This window comes from Giraffa tippelskirchi, chromosome Y, assembly GCF_054371585.1.
Source record: "Giraffa tippelskirchi isolate mGirTip1 chromosome Y, T2T-mGirTip1v1.2.pri, whole genome shotgun sequence".
In the NCBI taxonomy this organism is placed as follows: Eukaryota; Metazoa; Chordata; class Mammalia; order Artiodactyla; family Giraffidae; genus Giraffa; species Giraffa tippelskirchi.
In genome coordinates this window covers 6,909,477-6,936,152 of record NC_137290.1, presented here as the reverse complement: position 1 = coordinate 6,936,152, position 26,676 = coordinate 6,909,477, and the positions used below count along the sequence as shown (strand labels likewise).

Genomic DNA, 26,676 nt, shown 5'->3' with positions numbered 1-26,676 from the left:
GAAACTGGTTAACATAGAGATTCCAAACTCAAGTGACTTGTTAAGTAATAGAACAGACAACTGTGAGGAGCATAAGAGTTCACTGAGTTTGATTTACACTGGCTCATTCCCCAACCCAATGTAGCTCAAAGTAAAAGATAGAAATAATATCCAATTCTTGGCTCCAACTGATGCCTCTGCCAGGACAGAAGTAATGAAGAAGAACTTAGGTCCAGATTTCTGGCTTTCCTAGGGATTTCCAAGTACACTGAAAGAGGTATAGAAGAAAAGCACACAATGCCAATAACATGAATGCCTAGGAAGGTCTGAGACATCCTCCATCTGGCTGGCCTGACTGGTGAAGGTTTCCCTATACACAAAGGCAATCAGTAAAGTCTGCAACTCTGGCTGTTTTCTCCAGTGAACCCTAACTCAACAACAAAATATCATAAAGCACACCAAAAAAAAAAAAAAAAAGGGAAATAAGCCCTGATCAAAGAACAGACAACCAACCCTGTACAATGTTTATCAAATGTCTTAAAACTGCAGAATGACCTGAAAGAGAACACAGATAAACAAAACCAGAAAATACACAAAGAGAGAATTTCAACAAAGAACTCCAAAATATACACTAAACACTCATGCCCAGACACCTAACAATCAGAAGTCAGACTAAAAGAGAATCTCAAAAGAAGTAAGAGAAAAATGACTTGTCACACACAAGGGCACCTATACAGGACTATTAGAAATTTCCCTAGCAAAAATCTTGTAGCCCTAGCAGGCTACAAGAGTGATGGTATACTCAAAATGCTAAGAAGAATTTTATTAAATGTTCATCTCCAGAAATTGAGATTAATATGTACTCTTTTCCCTTATGCTATTAGTTTGCTTACATTGATTAATTTTTGTACACTGAACCACACCTATACTCCAGGAAAAACTCATTTAATCACTGTGTATAATCCTTCTAGTATGCTGCTGAATTCAATTCGTTAGTACTTTGTTGATTACTTTGCATCACTGTGTACAAGGGATACTGGTCTATAGGTGTCTTTAGTCTGTAGGTTTCTTCAGTCTTTGGCTGAAGCAGCAGCCTAATGCTGGACTCAAATAACAAACGTTTCCTCCTTTTCAATTTTTGTAAGTATTTCAGAATGTTGCTATAAAGATATTATTTAAATATTTAACATTCAAATACATATCACTTGAATGTTTGAAAGCATTCACAAGTAATATCATTGGGTTCAGTGCTTTTCTTTGTTGGAAGATTTCTGATTACTGATGAAGTCTTCTTAGTAGTTCTATGTCTATGCAATGATTTTGATCCTGATAGGTTTTAATGCTTCCAGCTATTTCTCTGCATCTTCTAGTTTACTTAATTTGGTGATGTATATAATAATACATACTACTTTCTTATAAATCAACATATTTTGGCATATGTGTTATAAGTTTTATACCTCTAGTTTCATTTCTAGTTTCAGTAATTTCACTCTTCTCTTTATTATCACTCCCATTGGTCAATTTTATTGACTTCTTCAAAAAGCAGTTTGGTTTCACTGATTTTTTCTATTTTAGTTCTATTCTTTATCATTGTACTAATCTTTATTATTTCCTTCCTCTTGCTAACTGTGGCGTAAGTTCTCTTTCTAGTACCTTAACTCATCAAAGTAAGGCTGTTTATTTAAGACCTCTTTTAAATATATTTTAGCAACAAGGAACAAGAATATTGATGCAAAAATTCCTGATGAATATTGATGCAAAAATCCTCACCAAAATACTCTACTATCAAATCAAACTCAACAGCACATTATGGTTTAAACACCACAACCAAGGCGGATTTTCAAATCAAACAATGTAATACCCCACACTAACAGAATAAAGGGAGAAATACCGATGATCATCTCAACTGATGGAGAAAAAGGGTTAGACAAATTGAACATCCTCTTATGATAAATAATAAAGAGAAGGAAACCCAATATAAGAAGTCAAATATGAAAAACCCCCAGCAAAAGTCATAATACTGAAAGCTTTCTAAGATTAGGAATAGCCAATGCTATTTCACCACTCCTATTTAATATAGATTTGTAACTCTGAGTCAGGGCATTTAGGTAAGAAAAAACAAAAGGCATCACAATCAAAAAAGGAAGATAAATTACCTGCAGGAAATTACATAATCTGTTATGTAAATGTTGCTACTACTGAACCCTATGCATAACACTAAAGCTTCCGTAATATAGAAACTATTAGAATTAATGGTTTCACTAAAGTTTCAAGATACAAAACTCAACACCCTAAAAACCAGTTCCCTAACAATAAAAAAATCCAAAAAGGAAATTAAAATAATTCTATTTGTAATAACATTAAAAAAGAATAAAATACTTAAGAATAAACTTAACCAAACAAAAAAGGTTCACGTACCCTGAAAAATGACACTTCTGAAAGAAATCAAAGAAACTATTAACAAATGGAACGATAACCCATATCACAGATTAGAGGACTTATTAATAAAATATCAAATCTAGGTACAGTAGATAAGAATCTGCCTACCACTGCACAGGACATGGGTTTGATCCCTGGTCTAGGAAGATTTCACACGTCACCTATGGAGCCACTAAGCCTGTGCACATCTACTGAGTCTGCGCTTTACAGTCTTCAGGCTGCAACTAGTGAAGCCTGTGCACCCAGAGCCCACGCTCCAAAACAAGAAAAGCCACCACAATGGGATGCCCACAACCACAGTGAAGAGTAGCCCCTGTCTGAGTCAACTAGAGAAAGCGTGCATGCAGCAACAAAGACTCAACGCAGTCAAAAATAAATAAATAATAAAAAACAATGTCAATCTAGGGACTTCCCTAGTGGTCCAGTGACAAGACTCTTGTGTTCCCAATGCAGGGTCCCACGTTCCTTCCCTGGTCAGGGTGCTAGATACCACATGCCCCAAGTAAGAGTTTGTAGACTACAACTAAAAAAAACCTCCAATATGCTGCAACTAAGAGCCAATGCAGCCAACTAAATAATTTAAATTTTTTTAAAAAATTTAGAAGAGGTCAATCTGTAGAATCAATGCAATCGCAATCAATATACCAACAACATTTTCTGTATATAAACATTCACCAGAAAATTCAAATGTAATCTCAAGTCAACTCAGTTAAAACAATCTTGAAAAACAACAAAGCTGAAGGTGTCAAACTTCCTGATTCAAAACAAACTATAGGGTTTATGGTTCAAGATGGTGGAGCAGAAGCAAGTGCGCTCATCTCCTGCAAGGACAACAAAATCACAACGAATTGTTTAACAACACAGACAGAAGGATGCTGGAACCCACCAAAAAAAGATACCAATGTCCAAAGACAAAGAAGCCGCAGTGAGACAGCAGGAGGGGCACGTTAATGGTAAAATCAAATACCACCCCAACAGGTGGGTGACCCACAAACTGGAGAGCAATAATATTAAAAAAGTTTTCCCACCATTATGAAGGTTTTGAACGCCACATCAGGCTTCCCAGCATGGGACCTGAGAAAAGGACTGGGAATTCCCAGGGAATCTGATCGTTAACGCCAGTGGGATTTGATTAAAAGACTTCCACAGGACTGGGGCAACCAGAGACTCCAATCTTGGAGGATAAAAACAAAATCTTGAGTGCACCAATACCAGAGAAAAGGAGCAATGACTCCACAGGAGAACCAAAACCATCTGCTAGTGTCACAGAAACTCCCAAGAAGGCATGGGTCAGCAGGGGCTCACAAAGGGACAGCGAGGAAGGAAGCTCCCCCTTGGCATAAACCTACTTAGGCTTTATCATTAACCATACCAGAGAGTCCCCAGTCCCCAGGGCTGGGTCACCTCAGGCTAAACAACTAGCAGGGAGGGAGTGCAGCCCCACCTATCAGTAGATAACTGGACTGAGGCTTTAGTGAGCAAGGCCCTCCCACAAAAGCAAGACCCAGATTTTAACACCACCAGTCCCTCTCATTTAGGAATCAATGAACTAAAATGGACCGGAATGGGAAAATTTAATTCAGATGACCATTACATCTACTATGTGGGCAGGAATCCCTTAGAAGAAATGGAAAAGTCTTCATAGCCAACAAACAAGTTTGAAATGCAGTGCTTGGGTGCAAACTCAAAAATGAAACAATGACCTCTATTCATTTCCAAATTAAATCCAATTCAACTCACATTCAATATCACAGTAATCCAAGTCTATGCCCCAAGCATTCATGCTGAAGAAGCTGAAGGTGAATGGTTCTTTGAATACCTATGAGATCTTCTAGAACTAACACCCCCCCAAAATGTCCTTTTTGTCACAGGGGACTGAAAAACAAAAGTAGGAAGTCAAGAGATACCTGGAGTAACAGGCAAGTTTGGCCTTGGAGTACAAAATGAACAGGGCAAAGGTTAACAGAGTTAGCCAAGAGAACACACTGACACCCTCTTCCAACACACTAACAGAAAACTCTATACATGGACATCACCAGATGGTCAATATCGAAATCATATGGATTATATTCTTTGCAGCCAAAGTTGGAGAAGCTGTATACAGTCAGCAAAACAAGACCAGGAGCTGACTGTGGCTCAGATCATGAACTCCTTATTACCAAATTCAGTAGACCAATCAGATACGACCTACCTAAGTCAAGTCCCTTATGATTATACAGTAGAAGTGACAAATAGATTCAACAGATTCGATCTGATAGATTGAGTGTACGAAACACTACAGATGGAGGTTCATGACACTGTAGAGGAGGCACTAATCAAGACCATTCTCAAGGAAAAGAAATGCAACAATGCAAAATGGTTGTTTGAAAAGGCCTTACAAATAACTGAGAAGAGAAGAGAAGCTAAAGCCAAACAAGAAAAGGAAATAAATACCCATCTGAATGCAGAGTTCCAGAGAATAGCAAAGAGAGATCAGAAAGCCTTCTTGAGAGATCAATGCAAAGAAATAGAGGAAAATAAGACAATGGGAAAGACTAGAGATCTTTCCAAGGAACTGAGAGATACCAAAGGAACATTTCATACAAAGATGGGCACAATAAAGGACAGAAACAGCATGGACCTAACAGAAGCAGAAGATATTAACAAGAGGCGGCAAAAATACACAGAAGAACTATACAAAAAATATCTTAACAACCCAGATAATCATGACAGTATATATGATCACTCACTTAGAGCCAGACATCCTGATATGTGAAGTCAAGTGGACCACAGGAAGCATTACTACAAATAGAGCTACTGGAGGTGATGGAATTCCAGTTGAGCTATTTCAGGTCCTAAAAGATGATGCTGTTAAAGTGCTGCACTCATTATAGCAGCAAATTTGAAAACTCAGCAGGGCCACAGGACTGGAAAAGGTCAGTTTTCACTCCAATCCCAAAGAACAGCAAGGCCAAAGAATGTTCAAACTGTCACACAATTGCATTCATCTCTCACACTAGCAAAGTAATGCTCAAAACTCTCCAAGCGAGGCTTCAACAGTACATGAACAGAGAACTTTCAGATGTTCAAGATGTATTTAGAAAAGGCAGCGGGACCGAAGATCAAATTGCCAACATCCACTGGATCATCAAAAAAGCAAGAGTTCCAGAAAAACATCTACTTCTGCTTTACTGACTATGCCAAAGCCTCTGACTATGTGGATCACAACAAACTGTGGAACATTTTTAAAGACATGGGAATACCAGACCAGCTTACCTGCCGCCTGAGAAATCTGTATGCAGGTCAAGAAGCAACAGTTAGAACCAGACATGGAACAACGGACTGGTTCAAAATTGGAAAAGGAGTACATCAAGGCCGTGTATTCTTATCCTGCTTATGTAACTTATATGCACAGTACATCATGCGAAATGCCGGGCTGGATAAAACACAAGCTGAAATTAAGACTGACAGGAGAAATGTCAATAATCTCAGATACGCAGATGACACGACCCGTATGGCAGGAAGCAAAGAAGACCTAAAGAGCCTCTTGATGAATGGGAAAGAGGCGAGTGAAAAAGTTGAGTTAAAACTCAATATTCAAAAAACAAAGATCATGGCATCCGGTCTCATCATTTCATGGCAAACAGATAGGGAAACAACGGAAACAGTGAGAGACTATTTTCTTGGGCTCCAAAATCACTGCAGATGGTGACTGCAGCCATGAAATTAAAAGACATTTGCTCCTTAGAAGAAAAGCTGTGACCAACCTAGACAGCATTTTAAAATGCAGAGACATTCCTTTGCCAACAAAGGTTCATCTAGACAAAGCTATGGTCTTTCCAGCAGTCATGCACAGATGTGAGAGTTGGACTATAGAAAAGCAGAGAGCGGAAGAATTGATGCTTTTGAACTGTGTGTTGGAAAAGACTCTTGAGAGTCCCTTGGACTGCAAGGAGATCCAACCAGATAATCCTAAAGGAAATTAGCCCTGGATATTCATTAGAAAGACTGATGCTGAAGCTGAAACTACAATACTTTGGCCACCTGATGGGAAGAACCGACTCAATAGAAAGGACCTTGATGCTGCAAAAGGTAGGAAGAGATGCAGACAACAGAGGATAAGATGGTTGTATGGTATCACCAACTCAACGGACCTGAGTTTGAGCAAGCTCCAGGAGTTGATGATGGACAGGGAAGCCAGGCATGTTGCAGTCCATGGGGTCACGAAGAGTTGAACACGACTGAGCAACTGGATTGATTTAAACACAGTGGAATTCTATTCGGCCTGAGAAAAAGTAAATTCTGGCATATGTGGAAACAGACATAAGCCCTGAGGACACTATGTCAAGTGGAATAAGCCAATCACAAAAGGATAAATAATGTAGGATTCCACTTGAAGTATGTAATCAAATTCATAGAGATAGAAAGTAGAAAAGTAGTTGCAAGAAGCTGGGAGAAGAGGGCAATGAACATTGTTTAATGAGCTTCATTTCAGTTTAACAGGATGAATAAAGTTCTGGAAATGACTGTGTTAATCGCATAACAATGTAAATGGACTTATTTTGACCTGTGTGAGGTGACACCTCATTGTAGTTCAGATTTGCATTTCCCTAAAAATTAGTGATGCTGAGTATCTTTCCATGTGCCTCTTGGCAGTCTGAATGTCCTGTCTAAAGAAATGTCTATTTAGATCTTCCGCCCACTCTTTGATTGGGTTGTTTAATATTGAGCTGCATGAGCTGCTTGTATTTTGGAGATAAATCTTTGTCAGTTGCTTTGTTTGCAAATATTTTCAAGTATTTGCAAATGGGTTTTTTCCCCATTCTGAGGGTTGTCTTTTCATATTGTTTATGGTTTCTTTTCTGTGTTTAAGTTTAATTAGGTCCCATTTGTTTATATTTTTATTTTCATTACTCTAGGACGTGGGCTAAAAAAGATCTCGCTGAGGTTTGTGTCAAAGAGTGTTTTTCCTATGTTTGCCTCTAATAATTTTACACCAGGCTTACATTTAGGTCTTTAATCCAGTTTGAGTTTATTTTCACGTGGCTGGGGAGTGTTCTAATTTCATTCTTTTACATGTAGCTGTCCAGTTTTCTAAGCACCACTTACGAAGAACTGTCTTGTCTTCATTGTATATTCTTGTCTCCTTGTTATAGATTAGGTAAGCAGAGGTGCAAGGATTTATCTCTGGGCTTTCCATCTTGTACCATTCATCTGTATTTCTATTTTTGTGCCAGTACCATACTGTCTTGATTACTGTAGCTTTGTAGTACAGTGTTACTAAACTGCATAACTGAAACAGGAAAATGGTAAATTTTGTTCTGCATGTTTTAAATGATAGATACATAACTGGCCTTTGGCAACACCCAATGGATCACTGAAAAAGCAAGAGCGTTCCAGAAAGAGATGGGAATACCAGACCACCTGATGTGCCTCTTGAGAAACCTGTATGCAGCTCAGGAAGCAACAGTTAGAACTGGACACGGAACAACAGACTGGTTCCAAATAGGAAAGGGAGTACATACATCAAGGCTGTATATTGTCACCCTGCTTATTTAACTTATATGCAGAGTACATCATGAGAAACGCTAGGCTAGAAGAAACACAAGCTGGAATCAAGACTGCCGAGAGAAATATCAATAACCTCAGATATGCAGATGACACCACCCTTATGGCAGAAAGTGAAGAAGAACTAAAGACCCTCTTGATGAAAGTGAAAGAGGAGAGTGAAAAAGTTAGCTTAAAGCTCAACATTCAGAAAACTAAGATGATGGCATCTGGTCCCATCAATTCATGGCAAATAGATGGGGAAACAGTGGAAACAGTGGCTGACTTTATTTTTGGGGGCTCCAAAATGACTGCTGATGGTGATTGCAGCCATGAAATTAAAAGACGCTTACTCCTTGGAAGGAAGGTTATGACCAACCTAAATAGCATATTTAAAAGCAGAGACAGAGGGCGGGGCTAAGATGGCGGAGGAATAGGACGGGGAGACCACTCTCTCCTCCACAAATTTATCGAAAGAATATCTGAACGCTGAGCAAACTTCACAAAACTACTTCTGAAGGCTGGCAGAGGATGTCAGGCTTCCACAAAGACAGCGCATTATCTTCAAAAGAGGTAGGAGAAATTATAAAAGATAAAAAGAGAGACAAAAGAGTTAGGGACGGAGACCCGTCCCGGGGAGGGAGTCGTAAAGAGAAATTTCCAAGCACCAGGAAACTCTCTCACCGGCGGGTGTGGGGGAAGATTTCTTATATCGGAGGGCAACGTAACTGGGAGAAAAAATAAATAAAACCCACAGATTACGTGCCTAAAGCAACTCCCAGCAAAGAACCACAGACGCTCGCATCATCCGCCACCAGCAAGTGGGGGCTGAACGGAGAGGAGCGGGCGGCACTGCCTAGGGTAAGGACCGGGCCCGAGTGCCCTGAGGGCAATCTGAGGGAGCTAACGTGAGATAGTAACCTAAACTGTGGGACAGCGAGAGAGAGAGAGAACTATCCCGCGAAAAGCCCAACTCTAAGGCACTGCCGGCCCGCTCACAGAACAAAGGACTGAGCGATACCAGAGGAGAGCTAGCCGGCTGCGGACCGCCCCATCCCCCGCCTGACACAGCAGGCAGGCGGGGCCAGCCAGAGCCGGAAAGGGGCAAACTCGGCTCCAGAGAGGGTACCCCCTACCAAACTGCAAACAGGCTCCCAGTTTCTAAGCAAAGACTGCCTGAGATCCCGGAGGGTCGACAGCCGCCGGGAGGGTCGCAGCCAGAGACCAGCTCCCCAGAACCGACACAAAGCACACCGGAGCCGGGCGCACCCGTAACCGAGGCGGGGACCAGGGAGGTGATAAGCCGCACCGCCCCAACAGGGAAGAGTGCGCTCGCCAAAGCAGCTCCGACCGGGAACGGCACAAGCCGCGGGCGAAACCGAGTCTGCGCCTTTGTGGAGTAACCGGGAGCCTGAACCTGAGCGGCTTAGACCTGGGAAGTGCACGCAGCTCAGGGCCCACTCCCCGGCCGAGTAACCTGAAGCCTGAGCAGGGTAGACGGGGAAAGCACACACGCCGTGAGCGGGGGCGAACCCAGTGCGGCCGAGACACTGCGAGCTTACCACACACACGCCAGAATTGCAGTGTTCCTTCCTCCCCACAGCACGATTGAACAAGCGAACCTAAAGAGATCACCTCCACCGCTTTGTTGCAGGGCGGAAATTAGATACTGAAGAGATCTCCAAACAGAAGCCAAATAAACAGAGGGAAGCGCTTTGGAAGGGACAGGCCAACAGATTAAAATCCCTGTAGTTAATACCGACTGCATTGAAAAGGACCTGTAGATCTTGAAAAGTATAAGCAGGAACAAGGATCTATCTGAAACTGAGCAGACCCCACACTGCTCACAACACCTCCAGAGAAAGTCCGGGATATATATTTTTTTACTATTATTATTTTTTTTTTTTTCTTTTTTTCTTTTTTTAAATTAAAAAAAAATTTTTTTCTCTTCTTTCCTTTTTCTTCAAGTCCTCTATTACACCTTTAACTTTCATTTTCATAACCCACTATTAACTTGCAAAAAAAAAAACCCCTATTTTTGAAGCAAACTGCATACATGTATCTTACACCTTTTGTTTTTTTTTTACTGTTTTTTTCCTGTTTTACTTTTTTTTCCTGTTTCTTTTTTTAATGTTTTACTGTTTTTTTTTCTTTTTACACTGTTTCCTTTTTTCTTTTTTTTTTTATATTGTAAGTTTTGTAAGAGTCTAACCTTTACTCTGGATTTTTAATCTTTGTTTTACATATTTGATATCAACTTTGTACATTTAAGAACCCAATCTTTAGGACCCATTTTTACTCAGGAGTGTGATCACTGGCCTGATTACTCTCTCCCCCTATTGATGCTCTTTCTTCTTCCCCAGGGAACCTCTATCTCCCACCCTCCTCCTTCTCTTCTCAACCCAATTCTGTGAATCTCTGAGGGTGTTCTGGGTACCGGAGAACACTTCAGGAACAGGATACTGCCCAGATCTCTCTCTCCCCCCTTGATTCCTCCCTTTCTACTCATGCTCACCTCTATTACCTTCCTCCCCCCTCTCTATGTATCTCTGTGAACCACTCTGAGGGTTCCAAACTGTGGAAAGCACAGAGGGAAGTGCTTACTGGCTAGATAGCTCTCTCCACATTTGAATTCCCCTCTTCCCCTCCTGGTCACCTCAAAACCCACCCCCCCCACCTCATCTCTCCATGTAACTCAGTGAACCTTTCTGGGTATCCCTCACTGTGGAGAATCTTTTCACCGTTAACCTAAAAGTTTTATTATTGAGGCTGTATGGAAGGAGAAGTCTTGAGGCTACTGCAAAAATAAGACTGAAAGCCAGGGGAAACATTAATTAATAAGAGACCATCCAACAGCCTCCACATATACACTGAAACCAAGCTCCACCCAAGAGCCAATAAGTTCCAGAGCAAGACATACCACGCAAATTCTCCAGCAACGCAGGAACATAGCCCTGAGCATCAATATACAGACTGCCCAGAGGCACACCAAATCCATAGACATCTCAAAAATTAATACTGGTCACTCCATTGCACTCTAGAGAGCAGAAATCCAGCTCCACCCACCAGAACACCGACACAAGCTCCCCCAACCAGGAAGCCTTGACAAGCCACCTGTCCAAACCCACCCACAGTGAGGAACCTCCACAATAAAGAGGAACTTCATACTACCAGAATACAGAAGGGCCACGCCTAACACAGCAATCTAAACAAGATGAAAAGGCAGAGAAATGCTCAGCAAGTAAAGGAAAATGAGAAATGCCCACCAAACCAAACAAAAGAGGAGGAGATAGGGAATCTATCTGAAAAAGAATTTAGAATAATGATAATAAAAATGATCCAAAATCTTGAAAGCAAAATGGAGTTACAGATAAATAGCCTGGAGACAAGGATTGAGAAGATGCAAGAAATGTTTATCAAGGACTTAGAAGAAATAAAAAGGAGTCAATATAGAATGAATAATGAAATAAAGGAGATAAAAGACACTCTGGAGGGAACCAACAGTAGAATAACGGAGGCAGAAGATAGGATAAGTGAGGTAGAAGATAGAATGATGGAAATAAACGAAGCAGAGAGGAAAAAAGAAAAAAGAATCAAAAGAAATGAGGAAAACCTCTGGGACAATATGAAACGCCCCAACATTCGAATCATAGGAGTCCCAGAAGAAGAAGATAAAAGGAAAGGCCATGAAAAAATACTCGAGGAGATAATAGTTGAAAATTTCCCTAAAATGAGGAAAGAAATAGTCACAGAAGTCCAAGAAACCCAGAGAGTTCCAAACAGGATAAACCCAAGGCGAAACACCCCAACACACATATTAATCAAATTAACAAAGATCAAACACAAAGAACAAATATTAAAAGCAGCAAGGGAAAAACAACAAATAACACACAAGGGGATCCCCATAAGGATAACAGCTGATCTTTCAATAGAAACCCTTCAGGCTAGAAGGGAATGGCAGGACATACTTAAAGTAATGAAAGAGAATAATCTACAACCCAGATTACTGTACCCAGCAAGGATCTCATTCAGATATGAAGGAGAATTCAAAAGCTTTACAGACAAGCAAGAGCTGAGGGAATTCAGCACCACCAAACCAGCTCTCCAACAAATGCTAAAGGATCTTCTCTAAACAGGAAACACAGAAAGGATGTTTCAACCCGAACTCAAAACAACAAAGTAAATGGCAACGGGATCATACTTATCAATAATTACCTTAAATGTAGATGGGTTGAATGCCCCAACCAAAAGACAAAGGCTAGCTGAATGGATACAAAAACAAGACCCCTATATATGCTGTCTACAAGACACCCACCTCAAAACTAGGGACACACACAGGCTGAAAGTGAAGGGATGGAAAAACATATTTCATGCAAACGGAGACCAAAAGAAAGCAGGAGTCGCAATACTCATTTCAGATAAAATAGACTTTAAAATAAAGGATGTGAAAAGGGACAAAGAAGGACACTACATAAAGATCAAAGGATCAATCCAAGAAGAAGACGTAACAATCATAAATATATATGCACCCAACATAGGAGCACCACAATATATAAGGCAAATACTAACAACTATGAAAGGGGAAATTAACAACAACACAATAATAGTGGGAGACTTTAATACTCCACTCACGCATATGGATAGATCAACTAAACAGAAAATTAACAAGGAAATACAAACTTTAAATGATACAATAGACAAATTAGATTTAATTGATATTTACAGGACTTTCCACCCCCAAACAATCAATTTTACCTTTTTCTCAAGTGCACATGGAACTTTCTCCAGGATAGATCACGTCCTGGGCCATAAATCTAGCCTTGGTAAATTCAAAAAAATTGAAATCATCCCAGCCATCTTCTCTGACCACAATGCAGTAAGATTAGACCTCAATTACAGGAAAAAAACTATTAAAAATTCCAACATATGGAGGCTAAACAACACGCTTCTGAATAACCAACAAATCACAGAAGAAATCAAAAAAGAAATCAAATTATGCATAGAAACGAATGACAATGAAAACACAACAACCCAAAACCTATGGGACACTGTAAAAGCAACACTAAGGGGAAGGTTCATAGCCATACAGGCATACCTCAAGAAACAAGAAAAAAATCAAATAAATCAACTAACTCTACACTAAAGCAACTAGAGAAGGAAGAAATGAAGAACCCCAGGGTCAGTAGAAGGAAAGAAATCTTAAAAATTAGGGCAGAAATAAATGCAAAAGAAACAAAAGAGACCATAGCAAAAATCAACAAAACTAAAAGCTGGTTTTTCGAGAAGATAAACAAAATTGACAAGCCATTAGCCAGACTCATCAAGAAACAAAGGGAGAAGAATCAGATCAACAAAATTAGAAATGAAAATGGAGAGATCACAACAGACTCCACAGAAATACAAAGGATCATAAGAGACTACTACCAACAGCTATATGCCAATAAAATGGACAACTTGGAAGAAATGGACAAATTCTTAGTAAAGTATAACTTTCCAAAACTGAACCAGGAAGAAATAGAAGATCCTAACAGACCCATCACAAGCATGGAAATCGAAACTGTAATCAGAAATCTTCCAGCAAACAAAAGCCCAGGACCAGACGGCTTCACAGCGGAATTCTACCAAAAATTTAGAGAAGAGCTAACACCTATCCTACTCAAACTCTTCCAGAAAATTGCAGAAGATGGTAAACTTCCAAACTCATTCTATGAGGCCACCATCACCCTAATTCCAAAACCAGACAAAGATGTCACAAAAAAGGAAAACTACAGGCCAATATCACTGATGAACATAGATGCAAAAATCCTTAATAAAATTCTAGCAAACAGAATCCAACATCATATTAAAAAGATCATACATCATGACCAAGTGGGCTTTATCCCAGGAATGCAAGGTTTTTTTAACATCCACAAATCAATCAATGTAATACACCACATTAACAAATTGAAAGAAAAAAACCATATGGTTATCTCAATAGATGCAGAAAAAGCCTTTGACAAAATTCAGCATCCATTTATGATAAAAACCCTCCAGAAAGCAGGAATAGAAGGAACATACCTCAACATAATAAAAGCTATATATGACAAACCCACAGCAAACATTATCCTCAATGGTGAAAAATTGAAAGCATTTCCCCTAAAGTCAGGAACAAGACAAGGATGCCCACTTTCACCACTACTATTCAACATAGTTTTGGAAGTTTTGGCCACAGCAATCAGAGCTGAAAAAGAAATAAAAGGAATACAGATAGGAAAACAAGAAGTAAAACTCTCACTGTTTGCAGATGACATGATCCTCTACATAGAAAACCCTAAAGACTCTACTAGAAAATTACTAGAGTTAATCAATGAATATAGTAAAGTTGCAGGATATAAAATTAACACACAGAAATCCCTTGCATTCCTATACTCCAAGAATGAGAAAACAGAAAGAGAAATTAAAGAAACAATACCATTCACCATTGCAACAAAAAGAATAAAATACTTAGGAATATACCTACCTAAAGAAACAAAAGACCTATATATAGAAAACTATAAAACACTGATGAAAGAAATCAAAGAGGACACAAACAGATGGAGAAATATACCGTGTTCATGGATTGGAAGAATTAATATAGTGAAAATGAGTATACTACCCAAAGCAATCTATAGATTCAATGCAATCCCTATCAAGCTACCAATGGTATTTTTCACAGAACTAGAACAAATCATCTCACAATTTGTATGGAAATATAAGAAACCTCGAATAGCCAAAGCAATCTTGAGAAAGAAGAATGGAACTGGAGGAATCAACCTGCCTGACTTCAGGCTCTACTACAAAGCCACAGTCATCAAGACAGTATGGTACTGGCACAAAGATAGAAATATAGATCAATGGAACAAAATAGAAAGCCCAGAGATAAACCCACGCACATATGGACACCTTATCTTCGACAAAGGAGGCAAGAATATACAATGGAGAAAAGACAATCTCTTTAACAAGTGGTGCTGGGAAAACTGGTCAACCACTTGTAAAAGAATGAAACTAGAACACTTCCTAACACCATACACAAAAATAAACTCAAAATGGATTATTAAAGATCTAAACGTAAGACCAGAAACTATAAAACTCCTAGAGGAAAACATAGGCAAAACACTTTCTGACATAAATCACAGCAGGATCCTCCATGAACCACCTCCCAGAATATTGGAAATAAAAGCAAAAATAAACAAATGGGACCTAATTAAAATTAAAAGCTTTTGCACAACAAAGGAAACTATAAGCAAGGTGAAAAGACAGCCTTCAGAATGGGAGAAAATAATAGCAAACGAAGCAACAGACAAACAATTAATCTCAAAAATATACAAGCAACTCCTGCAGCTGAATTCCAGAAAAATAAACGACCCAATCAAAAAATGGGCCAAAGAACTAAACAGACATTTCTCCAAAGAAGAAATACAGATGGCTAACAAACACATGAAAAGATGCTCAACATCACTCATTATTAGAGAAATGCAAATCAAAACCACAATGAGGTATCATTTCACACCAGTCAGAATGGCTGCCATCCAAAAGTCTACAAGCAATAAATGCTGAAGAGGGTGTGGAGAAAAGGGAACCCTCTTACACTGTTGGTGGGAATGCAAACTAGTACAGCCACTATGGAGAACAGTGTGGAGATTCCTTAAAAATCTGGGAATAGAACTGCCATATGACCCAGCAATCCCACTGCTGGGCATACACACCGAGGAAACCAGAATTGAAAGAGACGCGTGTACCCCAATGTTCATCGCAGCACTGTTTACAATAGCCAGGACATGGAAGCAACCTAGATGTCCATCAGCAGACGAATGGATAAGGAAGCTGTGGTACATACACACAATGGAATATTACTCAGCCATTAAAAAAAATACATTTGAATCGGTTCTACTGAGATGGATGAAACTGGAGCCCATTATACAGAGTGAAGTAAGCCAGAAAGAAAAACAACAATACAGTATACTAATGCATATATATGGAATTTGAAAGATGGTAACGATAACCCTATATGCAAGACAGAATAAGAGACACAGATGCATAGAACAATTTTATGGACTCTGAGGGAGAAGGTGAGGGTGGGACGTTCTGGAGAATAGCATTGAAACATGTATATTATCATATGTGAAACAGAACACCATTCCATATTTGATGCACGAGACAAGGGCTCAGGGCCGGGGCAATGGGATGACCCAGAGGGATGGGATGGGAAGGGAGGTGGGTGGGGGGTCCAGGAAGGGGAACACATGTAAACCCATGGCCGATTCATGTCAATGTATGGCAAAAACTATTACAATATTGTAAAGTAATTAGCCCCCAACTAAAGTAAATAAATTTATTAAAAAATAAAATCAAAATAAAAAAATAAAATAAAAATAAAAGCAGAGACATTACTTTGCCAACAAAGGTCTGTCTAGTCAAGGCTATGGTTTTTCCAGTGGTCATGTATGGATGTGAGAGTTTAGACGGTGAAGAAAGCTGAGCGCCGAAGAATTGATGCTTTTGAACTGTGGTGTTGGAGAAGACTCTTGAGAGTCCCTTGGACTGCAAGGAGATCCAACCAGCCCATCCTGAAGGGGATCAGTCCTGGCTGTTCATTGGAAGGACTGATGTTGAAGCTGAAACTCCAATACTTTGGCCACCTCATGCAAAGATTTGACTCACTGGAAAAGATCCTAATGCTGGCAAGGATTGGGGGCAGGAGGAGAAGGGGACGACGGAGGATGAGATGGTTGGATGGCATCACCAACTCGATGGACATGGGTTTGGGTAAACTCCAGGATTTGGTGATGGACAGGGAGGCCTGGTGTGCTGCGATTCGTGGGGTCGCAAAGAGTTGGACACGACTGAGCGACTGAACTGAACTGAACTGGGTCTAGTGCCAAAGTCAAAACTAACTAGGTTCATTTATAAGTTCACAGTAATAGCTACCTAAGGAAAACGATAAGAAAAGAGAATGATGATCAATAACCTTACAATCTTCAAAGGGCAATTAGTAGAAATGAAGCTGGCATACAAAATGGAAAAGGAAGATTTCTTTTACTATCTTTTTTCTTATCTCCGACTTCACCTCGGGTAACAGAAATTGAAATCCAATCTTCATGTAACTAGCTTGAACATTATCCAAAACAAAATAATTTCTTTAATTTGGTATTCAATATGTTTAATGATCATCTGATTCTTTAGCCAAAAAAATAAACAAAAAAGGATAAACTGTGAGGTACCATCAAAGAATGCATCAATATGCACAGTACTTCTAGATTTTTGAAAATCAAGTAAAAATTGTTGTCTGCTACCAGGCACAGTATTAACCTAGGTTTTCTGGAAAACACACAAATACAGGATAAGATTCCTGACTCTTCCAAGATTATTATCCAGTACTAGGCAGGAAGTTTACATATACAAAATAACTCATTACTAAATAAAAAGACAAATAGTTAATAGAATCCAGAAAGGTTAATAACCAATGACTTGTTAGACTTGTCACTGCCTACATTTACTGTTAATAATCAATGACATTCTATGACAGCAACTTCACAAAGAAAATAATGGACTCCATGCTATCTTGGTCAAACTATTTCACATCTCTGAGACACAAAGGAGAAATCATGTAGACAATGGTGAACTGATTCGATGATTATTCAACAATGGTTACTACCAACATGCCAAACACTTTCCAGTGCTAGGAAAAGTGGCTCAGGACCTTAACCTGACCCAAAGGATGTCACTAACCTAAAAGAATCTAAAGGAAGACATTAATCAAATCAGAACAAAGTATTAAAGTCGGAAGGACACACACACATACCATGAAGACACAAGACAGAACATAGACACGATAAAGGAAAGGAACAAGGGAAAGGAGTTTAAAATCTTTACCAAGGTCAAGTATTCATAAAGCCAATATATAAACTCCAGGTTTTACTTTTTCTAGTATACTTGATACTTAAACTGCATGACAGAAAACTGAAGTTCTATTTTTTTAACTGAGATAAACTGAAAAGTACAAGGGAAATTTCACTGGCTTAATACCACAGTTTATACTTCACTTTCACTGAAACAGAACTATGAGGGAATACTAAAGCAAGCAAAATTAGCCTGTCCTAACTATTCCCATCCAATTCATGTAACATGAGGTATGAAAATAAAACAACGTATCTCTATTCTGCACACAGATATGTGACAAGCATTGAGGACACAACCAGGTAAAAAGCAGATCCCAAAGAAGTATCTGTTGAAAGTAAAAGAAAGCAAGTGTTAAGAGACAAAAAGAGTGGTAGAGCTGAAACTACATGGTAAGAAACATATAACCAAACCTTGGTTCTAAGTGGAACCCAGTTCTTCATGTACTACACCACCATCCTTCTCACTATGTGTCTATGAGTTCGAATGAGATTTTTGACACCACCACTGACAATTCTAAACAAGAGGATACAGCTGCCTAGTGGCACAATAACAAGATTTTCAAAGCATTTCAGGTCTCCCCTTTCCTTAAAATGAACTGCACATCATGATTATCCATTAAGTTTCTTGCCAACCAATATTTAGATTCCACCCTAAAATTACACAATTAGAATCCCCTAGATTCTATCTGAGTGAGACCTAACTAATTACATTTTCTAAGCAGTCCCATGGGTAATTCTGAGCTGAGGCAGAAAACTGTAATTATACAATGACTTTTAGGACAGAATAAAAAAAAGGAATTTACTATCAAATACACACAATTTACATGCATATGTTTCAATAAAATATAGAAACAGGGCATGCCCCTGCATTAAACTACATTATTTCTTCACATATTATTCCTTAAATATATAAAATAACAATCACTTTATAATCATTCAATAGAAAAATAAAAATAAGGATGTTTACTGATAAATTCAAACCCCAATCCACAGAAAACATTGTAAGTTTCATGTAATCTTTTTTATTTCAATTATTTGTATTTCAATAATTTCATAAACACTGAAAATTCTCTCTCACACACAACCTAATACAGCAAAGCATCTGTGGGAAACAATTTTAAGCATACATGAAGCTTCAAACTCTTAAAGTGAGATAAGAGAATTTCAAAACAAACCAAAAAGTCTTTTATGGATAATATAAGCAACTGACAGGAAGACAAATGCCTCAATTTTGCATCTTTTACAAATAATGTTTCCCAAACATTTTTAAGAATAAATTCATCAATGAAAATATTCTGTATATGTTGGGAGCCACAGGAAAAGAGAACTTTAACTCTGTTGAATATACATCTCTGTGGCTACTTCTCAGTAGTAAAATAATTTAATAATCTTAAAAACAATGTTACAAAAAAAATTTTTTAATCAAACCTGAGTCTATTCTGACTGTCAGGTTTCAATGTTTAAAGATGAAAAATATGAACCAGTGATTATAGAATATTATGACAACAATTTGTACCAAAGATGGAATCACCACTAGCTGACCACAGAACTCAATTTTCAGGTCTGTGGAAATAACAGTATCTTAATAAAATGATTCATACTAAGTGCTAAATATAGCGCTAACATAATTAAAATGCAGAAGTGAAAGTTGCTCAGTCCTGTCTGACTCTTTGTGACCTCATGGACTATGTACAATCCATGGAATTCTCCAGGCCAGAATACTGGAGTGGGTAGCCATTTCCTTCCCCAGGGGATTTTCCCAACCCAGGAATTGAACCCAGGTCTCCCTCATTGTAGGCAGACTCTTTATCAGCTGAGCCACAAGGAAAGCCCTAAAATGCAAAACACATCTTTAAAAATTATGGTTTGTGCCTCAAATGGTAAAGAATCTGCTTGCAATGCACAAGAGCCAGGTTCAATCTCTGGATCGGAAGAGAAGAAAATGGCAATCCACTCCAGTATTCTTGCCTGCAAAATCTGATGGACAGAGGAACCTCGCGGGCTAAACTCCATGGGATTGCAAAGAGTCAGGCACTGAGCAACTAACACAGTAGAAAATTAAAACTGCATGCTTAGAAACAGTAACTTAAGTGATTATTGCCCATAGTATGCTTAAAGGTCACTTTAAGGGCTCATATTAGACAAATTTAGTGGGAGAAGTTGCTGGGGAGTTGAGGGGAGAGTGTAACAAATAATTACCAGGATATTTTAAAAGCTCCACAAGTGATTTTAACATATCAGGGTAGGAAAAAAAAACTCTGTTAACACTTTCCTAAATATTGTCAAGGCTCTATATTCAAATAAGACTACTTAATGAAAAAGCAGAGATGTTATTTTGCCGACAAAGGTCCGTCTAGTCAAGGCTATGGTTTTTTCAGGAGTCATGTGTGGATGTGAGAGTTGGACTATAAAGCAAGCTGAGCACTGAAGAATTGATGCTTTTGAACTGTGGTGTTGGAGAAGACTCTTGCGAGTCCCTTGGACTGCAAGCAGATCCAACCAGTCCATCCTAAAGGCAATCAGTCCTGGCTGTTCATTGGAAGGACTGATGTTGAAGCTGAAACTCCAATACTTTGGCCACCTAATGCAAAGAGCTGACTCATTTAGAAAGACCCTGACGCTGGGAAAGATTGGGGGCAGGAGGAGAAGGGGACGATGGAGGATGATACGGTTGGATGGCATCACCAACTTGATGGACACGAGTTTGGGTGGGCTCCAGGAGTTGGTGTTCGACAGGGAAGCCTGGCATGCTGCAGCTCATGGCGTCGCGAAGAGTCAGACACAACTGAGCGACTGAACTGACTGAATGATAATCAATGTTTTTAAGGACACAACTTCTAACAGAGCAAAATGGAAGCTGAAAATTTACTTCTTGAATATTGAAGTAAGGAAATACATCAAGGTTTAGGAAACATAAGGTAAAAGTAAAAATGCAAAGGCAACATAAAAGTGTCACTCTCACAATGGCTGCCCAATAGTTGTACTTAATACCACTGAAGGTTTTCAGATGGCCCAGGAGTAAAACTCTACCTGTCAAAGCAGGAAGTGCAGCTTCAGTTCCTGGGCTGGGAAGAGCCCCTGGAGAAGGAAACCTGGGGAATCCCATAGACAGAACAGCCTGGTGGGATACAATACATAGGGTCGCAAAAGAGTCAGCCATGACTTAGCAACTAAACCACGATCACCACCACAATTTTTTCTTTTAAATTTAACTGTCACTGTCATTAGAATATAACTTATGCAATGCCAGTGTGAGGATACACAAGACACATCAACACATCAAGTGTAGTCCAGAAATAAGCCCTTATTTATTAAACGTTTTATAATATGTCAAATGATAGTCAACAGAGGTGCCAAGACTACTGCAAGGTGATAGAAAAATATTTTGAACAACCTTCCCTCAACCAACTGGATATCCACATGCAAAAGATGAATCTGAATTCCTAAATTACAGAATACACAAAAGTTAACAAGGATGGCAGACCAAGACACAAATGCTTTGTAAAATCCATAAAAAATCTTTATGACTTTCAGCTAAGCAAAGATTTTATGGCAAGACATGTAAAGTGATAAAAAGAAAAACACTAATAAACTGAACTAATGAAAATTAGAAACTACTGCATTTCTAAAGACACCATAAAGAAAGTGAAAGGAGAAAACACAGATTAAGAGTAATATTGCAAGTCACATACTAGAAAAAAAATACAATATAAACAGAAAGTTTTAAAAAAAGAGAGAGAGCTTAAATAGATATTTCTCCAAGTGAAGATCTACAAACAGCCAACAAGCAGATGAGAATATGCTCAATATGATTAGTCAGTAGGGAAATGCAAATTAACCACGATAAGATACCACTACAAATCCACTAGAATCGGTATAATCAGAAAATCAGAATCAGTCAAGATGGATTGGAAATCTCATAAACTGTTCGTAGGAATGTAAAATGGGGCAATCTTGTGGGAAACAAAATTGTACAGTTTAAATTAATCTTAAATTTAAAATACAATGCAGCAATTCTGCTCCTAGGTACTAGCCAACCCAAAACTGTATTGTTCACACACCAACATTTGAGAAACATCCAATTTCAAACACAGTAAGCTCCATCAAAGAAAAATTATCCATGGGAAGTGCTTTATCTTACTGAAATACTGAAAATGCATTTAAAGGTAACCAGAAAAAAGACCCATTTCTACCCACTAATATGATTCACAGTAAAAATCTGCTCTTAAAAATTACATTAGAAGTTAGATTCTTAAAAGTAATTAATGTTTTGCTGTTATGCAGTTCTCACAGAAATTCTCTCCAAATTCATAAGAAACATTCGATATTATTAAGTCCAACCAAAAAAAGGAATAACACTTAAAATAACATGATATAGGTTAAACTTTTATATATGGGAAAAATGTAAGAAGAAACATAGTTACAATCTACATATATTATCTTGAAATCTATGAAATATATAAAAAGGTGTCCTTTGAAAAAATAATTGCAAATAGCTCTTAAATATTAAAACACTTAAAGCTACATGCTTTAATTTTCAAATGAGCTGAAGAAAAATTTATTTTTAAGCTAGGCACCAAAGGTTACTGTCATTAAGTCCTTACTTACAGGTTATAATCTTTAATAAGACTAGAAAAAAAATGTTTCCTAAGAAGAGCATAACAAACTTTTTTATGTACACGAATGTCATGCAGCTTTAATGAACGAATGCTCCCTTCCCTGGTAAGAAAATGTGACAAGGCATATACCATTTAAAAAACACAGGATGTAAATTTAAGCCACATCTAAAAGCTAAAGCTCAATAAGGTTAAAAAAGCTCTTAGATTACTTAAAACACATGTAGGAGAACGTGCACAGTGGCATATTCAAATAACATTTTAGCAGAATTTCGTAAGTATGTGCTACAGAACTGTAATATTTTATAATAACGAAAAAACATATATGTGAAACTCAATGGATCACATAGCAAAAATGAAATTTTACTACTTAAGAAACTGAGTGAAGCTATTATTTCTGTAGCAAAGAGAGAAAAAGGTAAAAGCAAATGTTGAATAGATTATCTTCATCACAACATTTTCCATTATCCCTCAGCCATCATCACTTTGGTGTAGTATTTTACGCTAGTGGTTTCTCCGGCTATCTCGGGAAGTGGACAAAGTCAAAATCTGACAGAAAGGCGGAAATGGAGCACAACTCCATTTCAAATCGCTCTGTCTCAGTGATGGTGTTCGCCGTTAGGCGCAACGAGGAGACCAGTCTCCTCTGAGGCCTGTGCCCCAAGTCTCGAAGGTGGGGCGGTTAGCCTCCCAGCACAGAATAAAAAAGCTTACCGGAGAAGGGGCGGCGGCGGCGAAGGGGCGGGGACAGAGCCAACAGCCATTTTCCCTTACAGTTCAAAACACGGGCACTTTTCTAGAGCGCGGGATCCGCACCCATTAGCGTGATTAAGGACACTCCACCCGGGTGGGGGCGGACAAAAGAGGGCCTAACAGCCTCCAGCCCAGCAAAAGAAAAAAGAAATAGTTAACAAGCTCCAGCCGCTGAATCCTAGGAGGTGTGGAGGGGTGACTACTCGTTGTTTAATGCAAGGCCTTTTACCTCAAAAAGAAACTACACGACAGCGGAAGGAAACACAAAGCTCAATCCCTAGTACGGGAAAAAACTGCCATGGCCGAGCTCTGGCCGGTAGCCTGAGGAAAAATGCCCTGTTCCCTACTCCACACGTTGCGGCCCTCTTACCTCTTGTTTCCTCGCGGTGGCGTTTGTCTGTCCTTAGATGGGCTCCAGGTGGACCGTTACTCCTGTTTAACGTCCGCTTAGTCCTCCCGCAGCTGCGGTTTCACCTGTTAGGGCCTGGTCTCTTCACTCCAACTCGGTCCTAGCTGCCAACGCCAACACTAAAATGAGCCGCTAAGGCGGCCGTCTCCCATAAAGAAGAGGGCAACACAAGCAGTCAAACTCCTGAGAGGCCTAGGAGTTGAGTGACGCTTGAGGGGGCTGGACTCCACAGAACCCCTTAAGGCCGGGATACGGGGACGGTTGAGCTAGAGAAGTCGCCTTCCGCGGCCCTCTTCAATATGGCGGATCCGACAAGCCAAAAAAAAAAAACGGCCAAACCAGTAGCAACTGCGACGGCGCAGACTCCCACCAGCCTCAGCGAAAGTCGGAGCCTCCGGGATGACGCCACGCCGCCCCGCCCCCTCGAAATCCCGCCTCTCGGCCCCGCCTCCTAATCTTGCCTAGTACCTGACCTTACTGGACCTTACTTTAGCCTTTTCCCCTCCTCCATGCGGAGAAGACAACGGCACCCCACTCCAGTACTCTTGCCTGGAAAATCCCGTGGACGGCGGAGCCTGGTGCGCTGCCGTCTATGGCGTCGCACAGAGTCGGACACGACTGAAGCCACGCAGCAGCAGCAGCAGGCTCCCCCATGAAATTAACAGACGCTCCTTGGAAGAAAAGTTATGACCAGCGTAGACAGCATATTAAAAAGCAGAGACATTATTTTGCCAACAAAGGTCCATCTAGTCAAGGCTATGGTTTTTCCAGTAGTCATGTATGGATGTGAGAGTTGGACTATAAAGAAAGCTGAGGGCTGAAGAATGGATGCTTTTGAACTGTGGTATTGGAGGAGACTCTTGAGAGTCCCTTGGACTGCAAGGAGATCCAACCAGTCCATCCTGAAGGAGATCAGTCCTGGGTGTTCATTGGAAGGACTGATGTTGAAGCTGAAACTCCAATACTTTGGCCACCTGATGGAAAGAGGTGGACTCACTGGCTGACTCACTGGAAAAGACCCTGATGCTGGGAAAGATTGAGGGCAGGAGCAGAATGGGACGACAGAGGATGAGATAGTTGGATGGCATCACCAACTCAACGGACATGAGTTTGGGTGGACTCCAGGAGTTGGTGATGCACAGGGAGGCCTGGCGTGCTGCGATTCATGGGGTCGCAAAGAGTCGGACACGACTGAGCAAGTGAACTAACCAGCCTCCGGCAATAGCCTTATTCCACTGGAACTGCAAAGAAGTTCTAGCCCGGGCAGGAAGTCAGTTTGACTACGGCACCCTAGTCCTGTGCTGAAGTTAGTAGTGGTGGTACAACTCACTCAGTAAACTCGCTCCGCCTGGTCACTGGCTGTGCGACCTACCCTTCCAGAGACGGCGATTGGTCTCTCGTATCGCACCCCTTTCGGTTCTGGAGCCTCTTAACGGGAAAGCTGAATCGGTAAGCGGCCAGAATAAAAAAGTACAGTACGGAGACTGGCAGTCAAACCCCAAGGAGTGTAGGCTGAACAGGAAAGGCAGTGACTCCCAAAGAATTCTAAGAAGTTGTTAATTCCAGAGATTAACCGCCTGTGGAGACCGATAAACATTCACACTTCCATCGCTAGGTTTTGTTGCATTGTGAATTTCTCCCCTTCCAACAAACCCGGATGAATGCATTATTAAGTCTCATTTCATTTTTTTTCCAGAATCGAAATACGAGAGAGATGGTGGACTTGGATGAAATACTGAGACTGCTCAATGATTTACGTTCCTTGCCTACACAGTCTCCGAGGCTTCACTGTGGCCACCACTTGTTTCGACCTCCTAACTCTGCTAAATTGAGCCCACTATACAGTCAGTGTACAGAGGCAGAAAGAATTGTCAATTTGGCAGGATTCCCTGAGCGAGATACTTCTTTGAGAGACTAAGATGAAAGCCTGTTGGTAATCCCTTGAGAAATATATTAAGGTGACCGTGTAAACTGTGTCCTTTATTAATAGCATGTATTTTGTTAATCGATTTTTGTATGTTGAAAAAAAAACAGTTTTAATGGGATAACTCCCACTTAGTTTTGATACACAATATTTTTAAATATAGTACTGAGTTCCGTTAGTATTATTTGTTCCTCTTCTGGATCTGTCTGCAAGCATCCATCCATGTACAATTGCAAGTGTGCCAATTATGGTGATTGTTAACACTTGTGATTTGGAGAGATGCAACCTTGTCACTCAGGATTCCTAACAGAAATTACTTAGGTCATGGACATAGGTAAACGACATAGATGCATTTTTGGCATACAATGCAAAACGGATGGTAGATCATCTGTCCCAACAAATACTGACAGTACTTCAAAAACAAACTTCATGTCATTGTCCACCCTCCATCCTCTAAGGTAACTACTCTGACTTCTGTTGGCCTAATTTGTTTTACCTTATTCAGAGCTTTATATAAATGGAATCATACAAAATGTAAACTTTTATTTTTGGCTTTTTTGCTCAACATTGTGTCTAAGAGCTTAATTTGTGTTGCAGTGATATAACATTACACAAATGTCTCTTATTAGTGTTAACAATACATGTGAGTCATTTCCAGATTGGAACTTATATAGATAAACTTGCTATGAATGAGTAGGTTTTAAGCTCTGTCTTTCGGGGGATATATTTCATTGTTTTTATTAGGTTCAAATATATAAGTGGGATTCTTGGCTTTTTTGAGTATTTTTATGTTTATCTTTAATAAATAGTGCCAAAAATTTCTCAAAGTAATTGTGTTTATTCAAATATAAACTTGCCATTTTTTGTATGTCAAAAGGAACCAAATGATGTCAAACGTTGACAGTTTCTATGGTGGAATCTATAAATGATATCCCCACTAGCAGTCCCCTACACCTGTATCAAATCAAATTGAGGTCACAAACAACTTTCTTCCTATGCTCCAGGGCACCATTAAGCACCTTGGCTCCAGAATGTGTCTGGAAAATACAGCTTTACAGTTTTCACATTTTCTATACACTTAATACCACAGGAAAATAATAGTTCTGGATTAAA

The 26,676-nt window shown here is 39.6% G+C and overlaps 1 protein-coding gene across 2 annotated transcripts in view; it reads right to left on the bottom strand.

Moving 5' to 3' along the window:
- LOC145537625 (ubiquitin carboxyl-terminal hydrolase 9X-like) overlaps positions 1 to 23,940 on the bottom strand; it is a 159,312-nt gene extending 135,372 nt beyond the window's left edge. For both annotated transcript variants that reach the window (XM_081568366.1, XM_081568367.1), the window contains exon 1: positions 23,601 to 23,940. The gene's annotated coding sequence lies outside the window, so the exon portion shown is untranslated. The remainder of the gene's footprint in view (positions 1 to 23,600) is intronic.
- Positions 23,941 to 26,676: the final 2,736 nt, after the last annotated feature.